General features: G+C 32.1%; 1 long non-coding RNA gene across 1 annotated transcript in view; it reads right to left on the reverse strand.

Moving 5' to 3' along the window:
• The window catches only part of LOC103102414 (uncharacterized), a 143,124-nt gene extending 123,986 nt beyond the window's left edge, over positions 1–19,138 (reverse strand). The window contains exon 1 of the long non-coding RNA XR_008914951.1: positions 18,978–19,138. This is a non-coding gene — a long non-coding RNA (uncharacterized LOC103102414). The remainder of the gene's footprint in view (positions 1–18,977) is intronic.
• Positions 19,139–22,332: the final 3,194 nt, after the last annotated feature.

Consider the following 22,332-nt stretch of genomic DNA (forward strand, 5'->3'; position numbering starts at 1 on the left):
TTAATTCTTCAAGTTTCTCTGTTTAATTTTTTTCAGCTAGGTAGACCTCTTCTCAAATTTTCCACTTACCTCTACCTTCTCTCACATTGTGCTGTTACCTCAATTCAAGACATTTAGCCCCAATAGCTTAGATGTGTATATTGGGTGCTCCTACTGCCTGATCCTTAGCCATTATACTTATTTTGATTAGACTCCATCATTCTTTCCCTCCCTCCTTCTTCTTTTCCTTCCTTTCTTCCTTCCTTCCTTCTTTTTTTTTGCATCAATTACAGACATAAAAGGAGAAAACTACATGAACAAAACAGATTTTTTTTTTTTTTGTGGAGATGGAATAAATGAAGCGTAGCAATTTTTTGATGTCTTCCTTTCTAGGATTAATTCCTTCACTTTGTCCTTAATCCTATCCATTGCTACTTTGTCTAATTTTTTCCATACCATAATCTCTTTTTTCTCGCATTTTTAAATTTTACCTCAAAATTGGTTTATTTTCTTTTGCTTAAAATTATTAAGATGATATAGCACATACAGAATTTTACCTTGGGTCAGTAAGGCCCAAGTTCAAATATGGCCCCAGACACTTGCTAACTGTGGGACTTTAGGTTACACTTAAGCTCTATTTCTCTCAATTTCCTCATCTTGAAAATGGGGATAATAATAGCATCTACCTCCATGGGCTATTGTGAGGACCAAATAAGATGAAGTTACTTAGCAGAGTTCTTGAGGTATAGTAAACAACAGATACATAGATAGACAGACAGACAGACAGACAGACAGATAGATAGATGGATAGATAGATAGATAGATAGATAGATAGAAAGATAGAAAGATAAAGAGATAGAGATCTATCTATATAATATACATATTTTGTACATACTTTAAAATATATAAAAACCATATAATTATGTATTCCCTATAAAATGCTGCTACTATTATTTATACTTTTATGTATAAAATACTACTACTATTGTTATTTTTTATTTTTATTTTTTCCAGCTATATTATCTATCCAATGTAACTAATCGAATTAAGGATCATAGAGCAAAAGCTAAAAAGTAACTTGCAAAGCCATGTAGCCCAAGCCCTCATTTAACAACTAACTTTTCCAAGATCATATTTTTAATGTTGACAAAGATCAGATTTCCAGTGTCAGAGGTAGGATTTAAACCCAGTGTCTCTGGTTCAAAGCATTGAACTTTCCATTGTGCCACAAATTCCCACTCCCATCACCTCCCAAATATTTTGAAAGATTAGTCTAAGCTCTTAGCCTTTACTTCTTTACAGTCAAACATTTCTCCACTCCTTGATATTTGTTTTTTTTTCTTCTCATTGCTTTATTGAAGGGTCACCAACAGGCATAGTGCTCCAGAAACTAATATTTTTGCTCAGGTCTCATTCTCTTGAACATATGTAGTATATGGTACCGCTGACATTCATGTGCCACTCACTCCATTTTCCTCCACTCTTTCTTTTTTTGAAACCATTTAATACCTCAGTTTTCTTCTAAACCTTCAGTTCCTTCTTTTTTCCCTTTTAATGTCTTGTATACACATAAATCCATGTAATTTTATTTCTTTTCCTAATTTTCATCCTTACCTGCATTCTGCATTCTTTTCTCCTATTTTCTCTCTTTGTATATCTTTTTCCTTTTTTCAAACGCATTTTCTATTGCTTACTGGATGTCACTTGCTCATCTCACCAATAACACTTATAAAACTAATGGCATTATACCCCAAAGAAAAGCCTCTTCTTTTGCGTGACTAGAGGTCTTCCTTGACTTTGACTTCTCCCTATTGAACAAATGAGTGATCAACTATACCCAGGTGCATGCCTCATGAATTGGCTCAGAGAAATGCAATTGTCAAAGATTTTGATGACAGCTCCATAACTTAGTTATCCTAAAATGCACTGATGCATCTGTTAGCTATAGTGTTACAGGAACAAGAGTCTGTCAGCATTTCCATTATAAACAATGTGTATAACGTGACTGTAAAAACCCATTCCAGGCTGGAATTCAGAATAAAGATTCAGAGCTACAATAAATAACTTGATCTGTCAGTTACTGGCTAGACAATAGGCCGGACTTGACCTATTCTTGAAATTCCTCATCTGGAGGGGATTGTTTGAATAATATAGGTAAAGGCTCAGTTTGGTGTGCCCCAAAAGATATTTCCCTACTGAAATATCCCATGAAAAACTTCTTGGTCACATGGTATTTGCCAAAAAATTCAGAATACCTATATTTCAGTGATTTTAACAGGAGAGGATATGTTTTCAATAAATCGAGAATTAAAAGTGGTTATTCTTTTCTCTTTTCTGACTTACAAAGAAATATGGATTAATAGTCAAGGTTTTAATGTTATTCATATGCATCATCTATTAAATGTTTCTCATGGAACCAGGAAGCAAAAAGAGTTCTTTACTGCTAACAAACAGGACACAATCTAAATCATCTCAACCAACCAAAGAGATGCCTGTTTATTCTACCTTTAAAAACAAAGATATTTCCCGGTACTTTTTTCCTTCTGTAAAATATTTCTAATCCAACATTCTTGCTGATGATCTAAATCTATTTTTCTATACTGCATTCCCTCTAATGATGGGGAAATGCTAACCAACATCCTATTTATGTTTGTATTTCAAAATTGTTCATTCATTTTTTTATTATTGTTCAAAAAAAGTCAAACTCCTTCCTTTTCAATGGATCTATTTTTCTGACTTTAAGTTAATTTCCATTATTCATACTTAAACTTTAGAGGCTGATTAAATGGGATAATATTATAAAGCACATACATCATCAGTGCCATATAAATACTTGTTCCCTCTACCTCTCCCAAAATAGACTGAAGTACAGAAAACCAAGAATAAATTTTGAGATTCAGAAAAATAAAATAATGATAATTCAGGGAGATAACTTGTCAACCATGATGCTAATCCATATTCTTTTTCATTTTATCTAGTTTCCTGCTTTTTTTTTTCCTTCAAAAGAGTAAGGGTAGATGGTAAGGGTTAAGGAACTGAGATCATTTTTTATAAGTAAAGAAAACTTCTACAACTCATAGTTTTAAAAGTGTGCTTAGGAAACTTCAATGTTAAAGTACTGGCTCACAATTAGGATACAACATTTTTTGGCTAGAAATAGTTTTTCTTCGATCTTTTACAATAAATATATCATATTTGAGAATTTCATTTCTTTATCACAGTTGTAGCATATTCTGGTGTGATCTTGAGTGAGCTTCCCTCATTTTGAGGGACTTTGTTTTTTGGCTTCTTGCAGTTTTTTCTTTTTGTTTGTTTGTTTATATGTTTTTTTTCTGCTTCCCCTCTTTTTCCCTGAAAGTATGAATTTTGAATATTACATTTCTATTTTAAATTTGAGATTTTTTCATGATATGACTACTATGTTTCTTTATAAATTATTTTTTCCACCTCCACTTTTATGATATGTTGACATATCATGACAAATCAAGGCTTTTTGGTTTGGTTTTGCTTTTCAGTAGTCTGACAATGCTTAAATTCTCTCTTTCTCTCTTATTGTTCCTTTATTTCTTTGTCTCTGACTCTGTTCCTCTGTCACTCTCTGTACACCTTAGTATCTACATCCTCTCTTTTTAAAAAATTTTTTATCTGAGTTCTAATCTCATCTTTTAAAAATCTCTTCATTTTTTCCTTATTTGCTCCTTTTATTTATTTATTAACTTTATTTTCAAGATATTCTTATGTCTGCATGTTACATGTGTCCATGTCTTTGTTTTCACTTTTACCTCTTATTGTAAATCTTGGTCTTTTGTATGTGTTTCTTGGATTTTCCATAATGCATAATATTTCTTCATTGTGTTAGGAATTAGCTTCTGCTTACTTAGGTCTCCTGCTTCAGGTTCTGGATTGAGATTTTTTGTCTGTATCAGTATCTACCATTTACCCTTCTGCTGTCTTGGGTAAAGTGGCTAGTTCAAGGTAAATATATATTTACATCTACTTTCGGTTTCATGTTGACTTCATGAATATACTACGCTTAACCTCATTTTTAATCTACTCTTTCAGTCATCTAAGTACTATTGGTTTCTCCCAATTTATGCTCCTGGTGTCATCCCAGCATACTCAAAAGGAAAATTTACATTAGATGACTTCAAGCCTTGTGAATGGTCCTGAAACATGAATGAATCATGTCTGGCTCTATAAAATTACTTACTGAGTGATAATATTGTCCCTTAGTATAGTTCCAAAAGAGAGATGAATATTTCTCTTGCTTTAACCCCTGTTTACCTGAGACAATGCTAGTTTCAACTGTCCCTGAAGGATTCACTCATTTTATGCCTTCATTTCTCTATTATTAGCCAATTAAATACGATGTGGTATCCTTTCTATTCTATTTTCCTTACCTCTTGTCATATTTCACTTATCCTTTAATCCAACTCAGCCCCACATTCCTTCCACTATATAGTTCCTCTGCTTCCATCATTAAAATGAATTTAAAGACAGTCATCCTTACTTAGCAAATGATAAAATGACGTTATCTAACTTTAACTGGGTCCTCCTTAATGCTGGAAGGCAAACCTTTTAGTGCTGTCTAATTAATTCTGGATCTCACTCTCCCCAGAAGCCTTTCTAAACCATTTCTCTTTTCAAGCTTCATATACTCCTACTCCTTCTTTCAGCTGCAGACTTGGACTTTTTATTTGACTGAGAAAAGCTGAGCTATTTAACATAAAAAATGTTAAATTATTTAATCTCATTATTTTTTCTAAAAACAAAACAGATCAATAAAAATACCATGATACTCTTTTTGCCTCATCATAAGCTGACCCTATTGCTTGACCAGCTAATTGCTTTACAAAAACCATTGATCTCAACCCTTCTGTATTCTCCAATAGTGTGTAACCTCAATCATCCCACCACTCTCTCTCTCTCTTCAATCTTTAACCTCTCTCTCTCTCATCTACTTACTTCACTACCGTCTTCAAAAATTTCTGTGTTCTCTATCCTTAAAACTGGAAGGAAAAAAAAGCAACTTTCATCAGGTCCTATAAACCTCTCATACTATCATCCTGTAATTTTCCTCACTTTCTCAGCTGAAATTTCAGATAGATATAAAAGTTTAATGGGAAATTAACATACCATTATATCTGCAAATTAATTTATATGGTACTGTCATTTTCATTACATTGACACATCCTATATATGGGCAATGAATATCCTAATTACTTGTTTTCTCATTTCCTTAATTATCACTTTGTAATTTCATTCATATAAAGCCCTAGAACATCTTGGAAAACTGAGTCCTCAATATTTCTGAGTTTATAATTACTTTGAATTATATGTCCCCTTTTAATAAATTATTTTGAGCTTTTGAAGTGCCAAATTTGAGGACCTGTATCTACTCAATTTCTATAATCTTAGACATTCTAATTTTCTTTTTTTTCCTTTTTTTTTCAAACCTTAACTTCTGTCTTGGAGTCAATACTTGGAGTCAATTGACTCCAAGTCAGAAGAGTGGTAAGGGCTAGGCAATAGGGGTCAAGTGACTTGCCCAGGGTCACACAGTTGGGAAGTGTCTGAGGCTACATTTGAACCTAGGACCTCCCGTCTCTAGGCCTAGCTCTCAATCCACTGAGCTACCCAGCTGCTCCCCCCATTCTAATTTTCTTAAGAAAACCTAAGATTATATTGTATTTTGGGGAATGTTATTTAATACTATTAAGTTATATTCACTTGCATTGCAGGTAATATAAATCATTACATTTTTCTCTTTAGAAAAGGTGTATGTTCTTCATCTTATAATTTTGAAGATTTTTCTTTTTTGAGGGAATTTTGGAGACTTCACAAATGATTCTCTGCAATTATACCTCTTAAAATATATCTCATTTATTAGGACTTTTGTTAACTTTATTATTAATTATTATTATCATTTATTAAGTTCAATTTAGTCTATTGAATATGAAACTAGGCACTTCAATCATTTCTAAAGAAATTTATGATATTTTGCTTACTCCCAAGAGCTTAAAACCTAGCATTTTACTTCATATACAACCCCATCTCTTATATTTCTATATTTCAATACAAAGAAAACTGTCCAAAAGAATAGAGTGGTAAGAAATTAATTCATAAATTAAATACAACATTAAAAGGGATAATTAATGGTCTTCCACATGGATGTTGTCATTAGGCCTTCACTTACTCTCTATCAAGGTGTCCTTTTAAGTTCAAAGAAGTTAATACAATAGAATTGTGCAGCATCCTGGCAATGTCACACCTGCTTTGGGAATGTCAGACTATTACAATCACAAAATCCATCAAAACTGCTTCCTACGGACTCTCATATTTCAAAGGATAGAGGATCAAGGCTGCATATGGGGACCTTTCCACACCAAATGCAAGAATGAAGAAGTAAGAAAATAAACAATTCTCACAGCTAATAAAATATCCTGGCACACACCTATGTCTCCACCCAATATTTATAACCTTAATGATTGCTCAGATGGTGTCACATTGGCAATCACTAGCAGAATCTGGGACACTGTATTCACTAGCAATGACCTTTTGTTCTGTTTTCTTTGAGATGTTATTCAACTCATTTTTGATAAATGAAGGCAGAACTTTGTCAATCTACAGAGCACAATTTTAGTTCAAAATTCTAGACAGATAACATAGAAAGGTATGCAGGAAGATAATTCATTTATAAAAGGAGTATAGCCTATGCACAACATAGGTTTGATATTGCAGGGTCCTGAATATATAGATATATTTTAAAAACATCAATAACAGTTCATTTTCAAAAGGGAAGACGATATAGTGAAAAGGTCCCAAACCAAAGAGGATAAGCATTTTATAGTAGGTTACAGAGTTTCATAGTTACAAAATTAGTTAAAAAGACATTACATAATGATGTTAACTGCCATTAGCAAGTTGATGTTCTCTAGTATCAATATTTATTTTTTTAATTTTGTAAATAAATCAAGATTATATATGGCCTTTGCCTTAAATATAAGTTTTATGTCCTATGTGTATACAGGTATGTATATGAATATATATTTCTGATCACAAATGTTTATCTCAAACACAATTACATTTTAAAAGTCCAACTCCTTGTTGTGTAGCTCTGTAAGAGTGAAAATGTTGTTGATTATAGTTTAAATGAATTTCAATATTTAAAAATTCAAATAATAATTATGTTCCTCTGTATCAGGATTTAGAATCAGGACTTGGGATAATAAGATTATAGTTTTGATGAGAAGAATGACCTGAGAAGTAATCTTATTAATCCCCTTACTTTGACTGACTAGAGAAAGGAGGATCACAGTGGTTAAATGAGTTTCCTGAAAACATCTCTTTTATGGAGGGAAGGAAGAAAAAATAATAATAGTGGGAAAATGGTAACTTTCATTCTAGAATAGAAAGGTTTCTGCATTCCATTTACTTGAATAACTTAATGGGGTTGAATAATTTAAATGAATATTGAGGGAAAATTCAAAGAATAGAACAATGATGCCCTACCAGTCATTTCAATGTTGCCTGTACTTATGAGTATTTGAAATATTTGCTGTTTTCACTTGGAACAGCTTTTTGTAATGCAATACAGAAAAAGATAATAGTTACTGATTATCTTTTGTATAAGTTAGAGCATTAGACTTCAATTTTCCTTCACTTCTTACGGGAAAATCAAACTTTCCTCTTTCTTTCTCTCCTAACCTTTCTTCTCTTTCTTCTCCCAGCAATTTTTCTTTCCTTTTCTTCTTTCTCTTTCACCTTTTCCCATATCAGTCCTCAAAGTCTGAGACTATGAGGTAGCATGGGAAGTGTGATAAAATAGAGAATGACATGAACTATTTCAATTCTCTAGACTGCTTTTGACTGATTTGTCTTTCTGAGTCTTAATTTCAAATAATAATTTTTTCAGACTGCCAATCATCAGTATTTTTCATGTCTTTCTGATTTCTTAATTGTTATTGCCATTAATTCTCCTGACATTATTATAAAAGGGAAGTTTTTTCCCCCCATAATTACAATCTCTTCAATGACTCTACCTAGTGATTACTACCAATTAACTTCAAGCTAGTGCTAGTAGGATTACTTACTAGTCAAGAGAAAAGCACAGCCTTTATGGTCATATAGCTTTTGAGTCCAAAAGCAAAACTTTTCCTAAGATTTCTAGAAGTTGTATTGTGTCATTGACACCAAAATGTTCTAAAAATATCTACTTTTGTTTGTTTGGTTTGTTTTTTTCTGTTCACATAGGATGGTTCAAACTAATAAAAGTGTTGCATGAACTTCATTTTCCTCTCAATATCATCATTAGTACCTGGGAAAAAGAATTGTTTAATAACAGGATAAGAAGCAGAGAATGGATCTCAAATGCTCTAATCAACTTAAATACATGTCTAAGACTCAACTCAAAGAAAAAAAGAAAAAATATATCTAATTAAATAGCTTTTAGTTGGTATCAAAAGTATAGTACTAAGTGGGAATTTTCTAAAAATAATTTCTAAATGGGATAATTATTAATAAAAAGCAGTTTTCTTTGATATTCTTTATAACTAAACAAGAGTAAAAAGAATTATTTTTCCTTTAAAAGCAATTACTTATTTCTCTCTTTCCCTTCAGTCGCTTCCCAACTATTGAGAAGGCAAACAATATGATGTCAGGCATACATGTGAAGTCATGGTAAACATTTTCATATTAGCTTCATTGCAAAGAAAAAGAAGTAAAATAAATGAAGTATGTTTCAATTGCACTCAGAGTTCATCAGTTACCTCCCTGAAGATGGATAGCATTTTTTATCTGGAATTTTCTTAGATTCACTGTATTGGTTACAACAAATAAGTTGAAAAGAAATATTTAAAGCAAGTAATAAAGCAGGTATCAGGAATATATAAGATCAAAGATTTAAAACTGGAATAGACCATAATATGATCATCTCTTCTCCCCACATTCCCACCCATTTTACAGGTGAAGAAAGAGAACCAGAGAGTTTAAGATACTTGCCTAGGTTATATAGTTGACAGGTAAGAAAGCCAAAATTTAAATCAAAGTAGTAAATGGAAAATTAGTAATGATATATATTCTTACCTATGTTTTTGATTTATTTTTATTGAATTGCACCCAAGGCAGAAGTGTTGTATGCATTAGCAAGGGCTAACTATTCTTTGAATGGATCATTGTCCACCTACAATAAATGCGCTCATCATTTTGAGGGAGAAATAGAAATATAGCTTGTCAGTGAAAGGCTCCTAAAATGCTAGTGTAAGGACAGCTCTTTTAGGCTAACATGAATCTCTCTTCAATCCTAATTCATACTTAAAGTTGGCATGCTTATCGAGAAAATATTGTGGCATCAAATTTCCTTTTATACAAATCTGATTTTTTTTTATTTTGATGTCATAAATATCTGCTAAAATGCCATTACATAGTCCACAGATTCCAGGCAGCCCCCACTGAGGGATAATTCACTCACCTTTGTATCATTAACTGCTGTGGAAAGACTAACTCTTTGGCTGCCTTTAGAAGGCTTTATGAGTGTTTTATGATGTTTCCTGGTTATACTGTATTTTTACAACTGTTGCAAATAGACACAAATGTCATAAATTACTGAAAAAAAATCATCCTAGATCCCTTGGAGTTTAATAAGGAACAGTAATAGAAAAGGGAAGTTTGCAAGTGCCACTAAAATCTGCCTGATGAATTCCACATGCAGAAAATCAGATTGCTGAGTCTGATTTGTTAAACTTTTAATGCACTCTTTATTCCCTCCCGCCAATACACTTTTTAAAAGTACCTTTAATTTTGGGTAAATGTACTCTTGGCTGAGATGCACAGCTATTTGTGAAAACTTAATGATACAAATGGGTTGTTTCTTTCGAGATCCAACAAACAGGTACTTGTCTTTTCCTGAACAATCATTATCACAATAGATGGGATGGAGGAAGGAAGAATACCTTCAAAGTAAACTTCAATTGGGCTGCATTATCTTATATTAAGCAACATTTGATTATTAAAGACTCATTCATTTTATTTCAAACTCAACCAAAGGAAATGGGTGCAATTATTAAGGATTTCTTTCCCTCCCTTGGTGAAATTCCATCCAGTTTTCCAGGTCTAGCTCAAAAGCCTTTTCCTATAAGTTTTCTCTGACTCTCTTGTTATGAGTAATTGTTCATCTCTTATATTTCTCAAAAATTCTTTGTTTGCGTGTCTCTTGCATTTGTTGAAATTAATTTTATGCTAGAGTATTTGATTTTGTGCACATTCCCCCCATCTACCAAAGAAAAACAGTTCAGATGATGATTTTTTACTCATATTGCTATGTTCCAGCACCTAGTCCAATCAAATACAAAATAGGTTCTCAATGTATGTTGCATTTAATTGAATTATGGAAAAATATTTATCACTTATACTGGTATTTACAGTTCATAAGTATTTTTGAATGATTGTATTATAATAGCAAATTTCAAAAAGGTGTATTCAATCACTATCTAGGACCTAATATTCTGTGATCATATAGGTATCATTATATCATGGGGGAAAGAAACTATCATCTTATAGCTCCTAGTTTTATCTGTTCTTGCTAACTGTTAAACTCAGTTATCCTGACACTAACAGTGAAGTGAAATCATTGTCAAAATATGTTTTATAAATATACAATTATATATATATGTATATGAAATTCAAAATATTGTACCTTCTAAATTTCTGTGTCCTAATGCAAAGTTATGATTATGCTGTAACATTATGGCTCTCAGTCTTATCATTAAGTAATAATTCAGTTTATCAGTAAATATTTATTGAATACTTTTCCTATGTACACTATACTATGTACTAGAAGACACACGCACACACATACACATACACACATAAAAAAAAAAACTCCTGTCTTCAAAGAGTCTAACTTCCCATTGGGAAGAAAGCATATACCTATTAGACTTATGTAAAACCAAAAAAGGCATCAATAGATATTGCAAGACGTGTGTGTGTGTGTGTGTGTGTGTGTGTGTGTGTGTGTGTTGGGGGTTTGGGAGACTGGGTGGGAAGTATTAGGAAAGATCAGGATCAAGAAAATCCTTGTGAAAAAGTTGCAAAATATGTTTTGAAAGAAACCAAGGATTCTGAACTATTTATGCAAAGAAAAAGACAACTGTAAGCATAATGACTTTCCTTATTATGAAAATAGTTTTGACTCTTGGGGTCAAGCAGAATAAATCTAATTCTAATCCCATACAATAACCTTTTCAATATTTGAAATTATAACTCAGAGAAAGTATCTTCTTCTAGACAGAATACTGGCTTTGAACATTTAAAAACTGTTCTTTGTGCCTATCTGAATTACTTACTACTTATGTGATATTGAGCAAACAAGCCTCTTAGGATTTCTGGACCTTTTCTATATCTTGTATAAAATGAGAGTTATAGAGTAAGTGATTTTTCAAACTTCTGGCAATAAATATTGTTCGCATCATTATTATGTAAATATTATTCCTTCTCTAGGTTAAAATTCCTTATTTTGAAAATCCCAAATTGTATGGTTTCTCTTCACTTTTTCCATCTTGGTCATTTTTTTCTACTAGTCAATTAGTCAATAATTATTTCAAAGGGAATGAAATACTGAAGATATGGAATAAAGGAGGTAAAGAATTATATAAAAATCTATCTTTTCTTCTTTTATATTGCTGTTAATATCTAATAAGTATCACTCATAATTAACTTATGTAATGTGGCCACAAATATCTCCTGTAATATTTGCATATCTATATCCTCAAAAATCTATACTAATAATTTTATTATATTTTTCATTTTCTAATTTTTATAGGTGTTGAATGAATACCATAAGGAATAGTAAAAGAAAATTGTGCCCTAATCAACCTCCTGAATCAAAAGAAGATAGCCTAAATAAACTAGAAATCAAAGGAGGTAATTGACAGAAATATGAGACTTTTCTACACATATAAGAATTATTATGAATTGTTTAAAAATTGTTTAGCATACTAACCTGGCTTCTTTCTCTGTATTTAATGGAAATAAATAATCAAAATATACATGTAAATGACTCAAGTTTAGGAGGTTAATATTCTTTGTTTCCCTAATAAGCTAATGTTTTTGGTTCATAAAAGCTTAATTATCTCTTAATTGTGGCTATGTTTCATATAAACAAAAACATTGAATCTGACTTAAAAATAATTCTATTCATATGAGTAAATATTACCTAAGCAGTGATTGCTTTCAGGAGACTTCACAAAAGGAAGTGATCATTCTTTAATAGAGACATGCTTATTTTGTCAGAACTCTTAGGATTTAATCATATATTACATGGAATCCATTGGTTTATATACAACACCTTATCTATTACTTCCATATATATGAATCTTGGGCACTTTTTTGTAGGAACAAAATATTTTCCCAAGTTCTTAGGAATGCAATTTAGTCTTATAGTTCACTGCAATAGCTTTACATATAAAACTGACAAATATGTCCACACATAATCATATTTAATACATTAAAAAATAATTTATATCACTCCTAGACCCATTCCTATTATATGCAAGTATGCATACATTGTAGGTAGACATACTCCATTCTCCATAAAGCAAGTTGATTCTCTACATATATATTCCTTTCCTAAGCTTCCTTTGCCTAGTGTTCTATATTAGATAAGAAAATATCTGATTGTAGAAGATATTTTTTAAAAATGTAAATAACACAGAAACACATCATTGAAATAAGATTTTGTTTTAATTTGCTCATAGAAAATCAAGAAAAGGCCTAGAGGTAAAATTCAACTTATGTCCTCTTTGCTCATTTCATAATTGTGTTTTTGCTCTCTTGCTGCATTTATTACCATTATCAAACTACTGTATATTTGATTCTTTGCCTATGGCAATGCAGTCGTCTTTGCTAATAGAAGGCTGAACAGCATCAGGACTGCATTAGAGAAGGAATGTTTTATTTAAGACTTGGTTGGTAACTCACTACCATATTTCCCTTTACAATTTGCTCACCCTAATTGTTAAAACATTTCCTGCTATTCCAGAAGTACAGAGACCACAAATGCCTGTAGATGAAGCAGTCCCAGATTTTTACCCAAGGAACAAACTTTCTTTGTGACTTAATTCAGAGAACACTTTAGAATGTATTTTGCACTGTTCTGTTGTTCTTTCCCCTCTTCTAGTCTCATGGAATTGAGTACTTGAATTTTCAATAGCCATGAATTGAGTCCAATGAAACCTTATGGTTTATATGTTTTCTAAACAAGAACCAGTGAGACAGAAAATATACAAAGGTCTGAACATTCTGATTGACTATGGTCCCAAAACTTAATAGGAAGTGTCATAAGCATATGTTTTTTCCACAATAGCTAAATTGATTTCCTCTATTTGAAAAAAAGAAATCAATTAGTAATATGAAATCCATTTTTCTCTAAACCTAGTTCCAATGATTTCTTTTTAAAAGAAAACCTTAAATATATTTTCTTTTTTCCCTCTTCTTTTCTGTTACTTAAATCATAGAGAAAAAACCAAGAAGGCTACATGAAAAGTGCTACATTTATAATGCTTTATAAGAAAAAATGGTCAAATAAGAATGATCTAAAGAAGCAAAATAGATTTCAGAACAATAGGCCATAGGAAGACAAGGATGCTAAATTATTATCAGGTAAAGCTGTTTTAGACTTCTTGTCTAAACATGTGTAAAACATGTGATTGATGAGTAGTGTAGCAGTGTAGTAGATCATGAGAATTGGTTAGATTAAAGAACTGGTAAGTTAGGATATTTGAGGAGTCATGAATATGTAGGTTGAAATCATCTAGTTTAAAGGCAGTAATTGGAACTGAGGGGAAATTTTGAGAGAGGCCCTGAGCCATTTGATAAAGGAAAGAGAATTTCCTATACATTATGATAATGGCCAACAAGACCACATCTGGATGATTAATTGGAAGAGATGGAAAGTAATAGTGGTATTGGAAGAATCTTAAAGTACAGAGGATGATAAGAAGTATTTGGTTTCTTTCACCAGAAACAGTGAGTCATAAGTTATCAGAAGATCTATATGGTATTGGAAAGGATGACTTGAGATATAATGAAGTTCAGGTATCAGTGAGTGCCAGAGGGAGATCTTCAGTTTGTTAGCTACTTCCTTTATGGAGGACCCTCTGTGTCAAAAGATTGAGAGACAAAGAGAGACACAGAGAGAGATAGAGAGATAGAGAGAGAAAGATAAATGGACACAAATCACATACAATAAGAATATATAAGTTTTGTGATCAATAAAACACTAAAATACAGGATAATGAAGTCTTAAATTAAAATAATAAATTTTGTGATTACTGAGCTTCCTTATCACTGCTTTCATAGAGTTCTAAGTAATTGCACATCTTCCTGAAAAAAAATCAGTAAAACTTATAAACTTTGACTTGACCATTTACAGAAAATAAACAGAATGTGGGACAAATTTTTATTTGAAAGATTATAATGTATAGGTAGGAAGGAAAATCTATTTCATGTGTTGATCACTATGAATATTGAAACAACACAGTTAGAAAATAAGTTGGACTCTGAGTTAAGGAAAAGTAATAAAGCTACTTAAAATGTCTTTAGGATATTGCAAATGTCTTTTAATAACCTCATGAAATCAAAGGCACTGTTTTGTACTAATCTTGCAATGTGTCAATGACTGAACTGAAAAAAAAAAGATGGCATTAAAGACTAGGAAAAGAAGGTTGATTGGGCTTGTTTCAAGGAAAGATGATGGCTGATGAACAGCCATTGTGCTCTATTGATAGCCTGAATATTTTAAGAGAAATGAAGATCTTGAGTATGTTGGATGGACAACCTGTGAAGAATTTATGGGAGTGCATAGAGAAGATTTATATATGATGCAAAATCTTAGAAGGGTTGTCCATTGGAGGAAATATTTCAAATTAAGGATAAAACAGATACATTTAAATTATTCAGCTTTTCCCACTGTATTTCTGGGAAATTTGATTTCCATTTTTTTCCATTTGTTTACTTTGTATTAAATGCCTTAAACTAAAAATGACCATTTGAAGTTATAAATGCATTAATAAATAAAGCAAAAGTACATTAAAAATAAAGAAAATATTTTCTATTTGGGGGCTATGATTAAGGTACTAATTTTGTCATTTTTGCTACTTGTTTTCTTATAAAACAAAAGATTTTACTAAAAGAAAAATATTTATATTTGGAAGATACACAAGACACTACAAGCCCCACTTTTTGCCACTCAAAAAAAAATCCTTATGAAAGATGAATGAATTAAAAATTTTGTTCCAAATTTGGATTTATATATTATTTGATTATATGTATATAATATATATGTATATATATATATATTATTTGATCCCAAAAGAAACTTTACTCATGTGATATGAATCTATATTTATTTATCTAAGGATGTTAATATGAATTCAGAAATGGGTCCTTAATTAATGAAGTTATTGAGAGAGATTTAAATAATGAACTAGACATTCATTTCAAAGTTATAATAGTGAAAAGAAGACACATATCAATGAAGAGCATGAAAAGCATGGAGTAATTTAAACTTATATCAGGAAAATATTTCCCAGTCTTTATTTTTAGCTTCCATTTTCTTTTCCTTCTTTTATATATATTTTTAAAAAATTAAATTCATAATAGTCAATTTTTCTGTAGAGATTGTATATCTTTTATAGTTTGGGTCACAACACAATGACTAAAGCTCATATACTACAATATGACTCAATATTTCCCCCTAAGAGAGTTATTGCAGATTAAATTGCTACATTTTAGAGATTGTATTTTATATGGCTTTATACTCTTTATTGTTGACAGAGCAGTCATTTCTAGTTAAAGGGTACCTTAGAAATTATCTAATCTATCCATTTCATATTGTATGAGGAAACTGAGGCTCAGAGAGGGGAAGTGACTTATCCAAAATAGTATAAAACCTGGGATTTAAAGCTGAAATCTCTGAAACCAGATCTACTAATATTCCGCAACTTCACTCATTAGTATACACTTATTTAATATATTTTATATTATACTATAGTTCTCAAGATAGATAAGATAAATAGATAATGGATGGATAGATAGATAAATAGGTAGATAGGAGACAGAGATAGATACAGTGAGAGAGATAACTTGAGAGCTGTTTGGCATTCTAGAATTCATCAGGATGGAGAAGCATTCTGTCTCAGCTCTTGAGAAAAAGGGAATTGGAACTATTTTAGTTTTGAGAAAAAGAAAGTAAATTGGAATAATGCCCAGGAGTACTTAAAGGGACACATGCCGTATGCGAGAAACAATGAGGAAGGAAAATGAATTGTAATAATTGAACAGCAGTTGAAATAGTTAATTGAGTTCCCTATGCCTCTGCAGAACTTAATAAGCCAAGCTGGAAATGATTGTTGGATCAGGGGCAACTGCTGAAAGGAACAAGACTAAAAAGAAATCTGAGTTGAAATAGAGAAGGGAGAATTCAAACAAGGCCATACAGCCTTGTAAGCATCTCACAACAAAGAATGCAGATTGAAGTGATCCCTTGCATTTGTCTCTACAAGAATTGATATATGAACAAAAAGTCTACTCTTTCCTTGAATCCTCCTGCCTGTGGTCCAATCAGTCATGGACACTGCAATATACTTTGCTGACTTCTCTTACCTCAGCATTTCCTATATTCTGATTTTGCCTCAAATATCAAGGAGCCAGAGGTAAGGTTAAGGAACAGAAATTTTTAAATCAGGAGAGAAAACCAAGCTTTAGTCTGAATGTTAGAGACTTTTCTTAAATGGGGGCTATAAGAGATCATAATTATGTTAATAAATTCATACTCTATGTCCTCCATAAAATAAGAAAAAGTACATCTTGGACATATCTTAGAGAGGTTGGGAAACAAAACAGCTTGTTGTGTAATAAGATATGACTAGTTAAATCTCTAGAGAAAAAGATGGGTAGGACCAAGAGGACAGAGAACAAAAAAGAAATCAGACTCTAAACAAAGTGAAAGAAAAGGACTTGGTAAGGATTTAGCCCTCCCTCCAGCAAAAGAAAAGAAAGAGTATCACCATTCCAAGTCTGACTGTCACAGGGATGCCAACTGGTAATATATAGAAATATATTCAAAACTTGCTTCATGTTTCTATTAACTTTTTAAAACTTCTTTCTTTTTAACTTTTAAACTACTTAATAGACAGAGCACTATCACTGGATGATTCTCATAAATGTAGTTCATCTTGGTGATTTCCTAATTCTGGACTATAAACTTTTTAATGATTTTTTATTTTAATCAAAATTTATTTGACGTTATGTTCTTTTAAACATAAATTCTTAAGTCTTCCAAGTATGAGCGGGTTTTAGAGAATCCTATCATACCAAAGTTGAATGAACATTTTGGTCTACATAATTCTGAAATGAAATTTTGTTGGAGTTTTTACTTTTCAATCAGTTGTTTGGCTTCATGAAGCAAAGTCCTTCATCCCTGTTGTTTCCCTTTGATTTATTATAGGTTTACTTTATTTTTTTCTGACTTTTTTTCAACAAAGCTGAGTGATCCTGAATGAATCTCTTAACCATGATTCTATCAGATAGAGTTTAATGAAAAAAATTTATATTATTTTTAGAGGGAATTTCCTCCTCTAGAGTTCTGTGTGCCAGTAAAATCAGAGGTTAGGTTAACCCTCCCCTCAAAACATGTCACTTTTATTCTTTTATTCTTTTATTTTTTGGTAAATATTTGTATGTGAATAAATTGTTTTCTAAGGTACGTTCTTGAGGACATTTTGGGAGTGTATGTTTTTATCTTATTGTCCTTGTGTGTAACAAAATACTTGGAATATAATATGATGTTAATAATTAATGTAAGTTTCATTGAAATATAGCCTTTTAAAAAATAAGCATTCTTATTAATATGTAATTAATATGCAATCTAACATAATTTTTCTTTCTATTTCAAAGTCTATATTATAAAAGGGCTCCTCCTCAGAGACAATATCTTTCCATATGAGTAAATTAGTGAATGAAAACTGTATCTTTAAAATTACATAGCCAATATAAACTTTATTTCCCCCATGCCAGGACACTTAGACACCTCTTGTTTTTCTTTTTCCTCTTGGCCACTAGACCTTAGTTCCTCCATTGAAACTCTGTTCTTCTTAAAGTCTTCCTTCAATATTTTCTTGGTGTTATTTATCTTTCACACACTATCAGGGAGCTTAGGCAATGACATCAAATTTGCTCCTTCTGATCAAAAGACCATTCTCTTACTGGAGGAGATGTTTGAACAATCATTAGTCCTTTACTATTAGTCAATTCTGTTTAAAATTCAGGAGCAGAGTTAACTGTTTCTCTAAATACTGAAGATTTTTTAACCATTCCTGTTCCTGTTCCTGTTCCAGTAGTCTGCCTAGCAAATTAGAGTAACCCTCACCTTATTATATAGTCTACAAAATGCTCAATTCAAGTTCATAGTTAAACCTATAAAATGTTTATTCATGTCCGTAATAGTGTGAGTGTGTGAATCACACAGGCTCAATGTCTGGGTATGGCAGAACCCCAGAAATAGGTGTAGTTGGAATTGGGTTTTTTCTCATTGTCAGCTCAAGTCATTTTTCTTCCACATCCAAGAAATAGAAAATCAAGGTAATTAATTATAATACAGTAAATTAGAAATAGAAGGATTCAGTTAGTTTGGCTGCTTTTTTTTCCCCCAAAATGTCAGAGTAAAAATAGAGGTTTTGACAAAATAAAAGAGTAGCTTTTAATCATTTAAGTTTTAATGAGAATATAATTGAGCTGTAAATTAACATTATCCTTTAAGCCAGAGAAAACTTCTAGCAGCTTTTAATCATTAACCATTAACAATTTAGTTTACTACCTAAAAATGCCTATATTTACCTATAACTACTTAATTGGTGTTTATATATATATATATATATATACATATACATATAAACGCCAACTAATCACCAACCCACACCAGCAGCAATCAACCCCCAACTCACCTCCAAGCAGCCAACTTCCCTGCAACTCCCAGCCCTATTGTCAGCAACTGACTCTCCTGACTGTCAGCAACTGACAGCCCTGACCAACTGCTGTTGGCCCAGCAGGGGGCTCCTGGGTCCTACTTCCTGTCACTGTGGGCTGGTTTATCCTCACTCATCTCTATGGTAAGAGGACCTCCAGGTCCCCCGTTAAATTTAAAAAAAAAAAAAAGAATAAAGAATTCCTTTTTACAAAACTTTAAAATAAGAACAAAGGGGTAAAACATTTAGGTAGTGACAATTTTATTTTCTTCAGTAACTGTGCTATAATTTTTGGGCTGTCCAGCAATGAAATATAATATGCTGCCATTCTATTTATAAAATACATATGGGAGCTATACTTGCTGGCAATGATACCCATGCTTAAACATGACAAGAAAGGGTTAGCTTCATGCCCATCTTCTAATTGGTGCTGAAATATGAGCCAGTCCACAGTCTAGATCCCACCCACATGTCAATATGCACCTGCAAAAGTCTTCAAGTTAGAGTGTTTTAAATCTCACACAGACACTCTACAACTCTGGTTTACATATTAAAAATTCCATGGCAGTAGAAAAAACACACACTAAGAAACCAGAGCCCTAATACCTTAATGAATTATGTACTTGGTGAGGGATATACTTGCAGACATGACTTGATTTCCTGTTCAGAATACTGGACAGTATATTGGAATGGGGACTAAGTTTATTTGAAAGCTAGTATTTCAGTCTGGACAAGAAGTAAGACAAAACTATATCCAGGTTTATTTTAATTGAGGGAAACTGGGAATTCCAAACTATTAATAGGTTATTTGTTGACATTGTTAGAGCTCAAGCTAAAAATGTACAAGTTAACTTATATGGTCTTTGGAGATATTGACATCTCTATTTAGAAATTGTCAGTAGAGAGGTTGACTCACATGGAACGATTATGACACTTTCTTTTTTTTTTGGCGTATGAGTCTATATCCCCTGCAGTGTCCAAGTTTTATTTTAGACCTCCAATGAGCCTTAAATTTGAAACAAAATTCGTTCAATTCACTATGGATCTTTTTTTTTTTCACCTGGAGACATTAATCCTTGATTTATATCCTCTTATATAGTATGAGCTCCCCCAAAATGTGGCCCAAAGTCATGTGATATTTCTCATGTTTCTTGTTTGGAGTTTATAGAAAATGAAATCAAAACAACTTTGCCCACTTTTAGACTCAATTAAAAGTTATTCATTAAAAATTACAACTAAAACATCCCAACTATTTCTTTCCATGCCAATCTGTGGCATGATTTTGGCAGCATATAAGAAATCCTATGTGACGACAGTACAATTTCACAAGGCAAACACAAACATGCACATATATATATGCATTCTAGAGAGTATATATACTAGAAATGATGCTTTAGTGCTGAATATACATGAGTACACACACATGCACACACACATATATAGAGTATATGTGTGTATATCAGATTGACTGTTGAGAATTACCTCAAAAGCTTAAAGAACTATACTAATCTTTATTAAATAAAGATAATTCCACCTACTAACACAGTTTTATACTAATGATTTAGGCATTGAGTTGGCACAGTGAATAGAGTGCTTTGGAGATAGGAAGACCAGAGATAAAATCACTTTTCATAATTTTACTGAATTGTGACAATAAGAAAAAAAAATTAACCTCCCTCAGTTTTAATTTCTTCATCTATATATGAAGGGGGTAGGACTTAGTGACCACTTATTTCCCTTCCTTCATTGATCTCATACTTTAACTCTACATATTCCCACTCTTAAAAACTAAACAATGTGAACGAAATAATTCAGTGATTCATGTGTACCTATTGATTTCTTATAATGGATATTGTCTTAAAGTTGCATAAGTTTGTGTCTCTTGGGGTTTCAGCCACATTTTTCATAAGGAATCTAAATCAATTAATTATCCAACATTTATTAAGCTCATACAACATGCCAATAATTATGCTAAATGCTGAAGATACAAAAGGAGGCTGTGAAAATTAAATTTTTTACTCCCCTGACTATAACAATGAAAATATTTAACTATCTCCTAATTATGAAGATTAAATTGCAATCCCTGGCTATTTTTCTTTTTCTTTCTTTTCTTTTTTATTTAGTAAATTTAGAACATTAGTCCTTGGTTAAAAGAATCATATTCTTTCCCTCCCTCACCTCCCCACCCTTCCCATAGCCAACATACAATTTCACTGGGTATTACTTGTGGCATTGATCAGAACCTAGTTCAATGTTGTTGGTGTTTGCACTAGGATGTTCATTTAGAGTCTACCTCCCCAATCATATCCCCTTTACCCATGTAATCAACCAGTTGTTTTACTTTGCTGTTTCTACTTCCACAGTTTTTCTTCTGAATGTGGGTACATTTTTTTCTCATAGATCCCTCCAAGTTGTTCAGGATCACTGCGCTGCCACTAACGGAGAAGTCAATTGAATTCTATTGTACCACAGTTTATAAGTCTCTGTGTACAATGTTCTTCTGGTTCTGCTTCTCTCACTGTGCATCAATTCTTGGAGGTCGTTCCAGTTTACGTGGAATTCCTCCAGTTTATTATTCCTTTGAGCACAAGAGTATTCCATCACCAACATATACCACAATTTGTTCAGCCATTCCCCAATTGAAGGGCATCCCCTCATTTTCCATTTTTGTTGCCATGACAAAGAGTGCAGCTATGAATATTCTTGTATATGTCTTTTTCCTTATTATCTCTTTGGGTACAATCCCAGCAGTGCTATGGCTGGATCAAAGGGCAGACAGTCTTTTATTGCCCTTTGGGAATAGTTCCAAATTGCCCTCCAGAATGGTTGGATCAATTCACAATTCTACCAGCAATGAATTAATGTCCCAACTTTGCCACATTCTCTCCATCATTCATTACTTTCCTTTGCTGTCATATTAGCCAATCTGCTAGGTGTGAGGTGATACCTCAGAGCTGTTTTGATTTGCATCTCTCTGATTATAAGAGATTTAGAACACTTTTTCATGTGCTTATTAATAATTTTGATTTCTTTGGCTGAAAACTGCCTATTCATGTTCCTTGCCCATTTGTCAATTGGAGAATGGCTTGATTTTTTGTACAATTGATTTAGCTCTTCATAAATTTGAGTAATTAAACCTTTGTCAGAGGTTTTGTTATGAAGATTGTTTCCCAATTTGTTGCTTCCCTTCTGATTTTAGTTACATTGGTTTTATTTGTATAAAACTTTTAATTTGATGTAGTTAAAATTATTTATTTTACATTTTGTGACTTTTTCTAAGTCTTGCTTGGTTTTAAAATCTTTCCCTTCCCAAAGGTCTGACATGTATAATATT

The sequence above is a fragment of the Monodelphis domestica genome, chromosome 1, assembly GCF_027887165.1.
Source record: "Monodelphis domestica isolate mMonDom1 chromosome 1, mMonDom1.pri, whole genome shotgun sequence".
Taxonomy (NCBI): Eukaryota; Metazoa; Chordata; class Mammalia; order Didelphimorphia; family Didelphidae; genus Monodelphis; species Monodelphis domestica.